We start from the raw sequence: 1,215 nt of genomic DNA on the forward strand, positions 1-1,215 counted from the left end.
TATAACTACTTTCACATCCATATTGTGCTACATTCCTCCTATGTTGAAGTTGTATGTTGTACATACATACAGCTCCAGCACATGAATGAAAACTTGCTGTCTGAAATAAATAGCCTAAGATATATTTTTTGAAAAAGATGTATCTCTGAGAAAGCCCCTTCACTTGTTTTTAACAATAACTGATTAAAAGAGCCAGGGAGAGAGGGGAGTGTGATGGACGTATATGCTACTCACAGATTGACGGCAGACTCATTATGAATGGATCCAGCACGGGTCGAATGGCGGGTCAGCGGAGTTACACACGTGATGTGTATGAAATGTATGTATCGTCACTGCGCTGCATTTTTATGAACAGAAGAAATGGGTTATGTAACGCAAAATTAAACCATATCGCGAGAAGCCAAAATCAAGATCGTTATTAAAATTTGATTAATTGTGCAGCCCTACAGGTATGCATATTTATTAATAATACACAGTAAAATAACTAGTTTCCCTACGGGAGGGGAGAAGACACAAAATGTGTGGTCAATCTATTGACAATCAATCTAATGCCGTGCGAGCAATGGTCAGATATCCACCGGGAGCAGGCCGGAGCGGGATTAAGAAAGCTGTCCCGTGCAGAGCTCTACTCCAAAACTCTGGGCTCCTTCATGCCTAAAGCAAGTGCTGCCATGAACTATAGCGTCCTTTTATTGTTGCACTTGTACATTTGACTTCTGCTCTTTTTTTTTGTGTAAAACTTGATGTTAGTTTTTTCTTTGTTGTTTATATAGTGTTATTGTTATTGTCATACGTACTGGACATTTCTCCCGTGTTTTTGTTTTGTTTTGCTTTTTATGCTGCCTCCCGAATCTCCCTTCGGTGACAACACAGATTTATAAAACTGAATCGAAGAAACAGAAAACAACTCATGATGAAGTGACTCGAGCTAATGCTCTGTTAGATAAAGAAATTAAAAGAACAAAGTAGCACACAAGCAGCATGCTGACACCAGATTTTCGTTTTAGGTAATTGATCAAAAGAAGCTTATTTAAGTTGATTTATGATGGAAAAATATGAAAGCGGCTTCCAATGAAGTAATGATTTAATAATAAGCCTCGTATGTCCTTCCTAAATCCCCAGAGGGGTTTCTATGGCTGTTTGCCATGTTAGCTGTTGAGGCAGTTTCCTTACTGTCACATGACGTCTCAAAGGTTTTTTTCATCCTGTTTATCA

At 38.6% G+C, this 1,215-nt stretch overlaps 1 protein-coding gene across 3 annotated transcripts in view; it reads left to right on the forward strand.

The window, feature by feature from the left end:
• ltk (leukocyte receptor tyrosine kinase) overlaps window positions 1-1,215 on the forward strand; it is a 49,277-nt gene that overhangs the window by 18,639 nt on the left and 29,423 nt on the right. The gene's annotated exons all lie outside the window — the stretch shown is intronic.

This window comes from Etheostoma spectabile, chromosome 20 (genome assembly GCF_008692095.1).
Source record: "Etheostoma spectabile isolate EspeVRDwgs_2016 chromosome 20, UIUC_Espe_1.0, whole genome shotgun sequence".
Classification (NCBI taxonomy): Eukaryota; Metazoa; Chordata; class Actinopteri; order Perciformes; family Percidae; genus Etheostoma; species Etheostoma spectabile.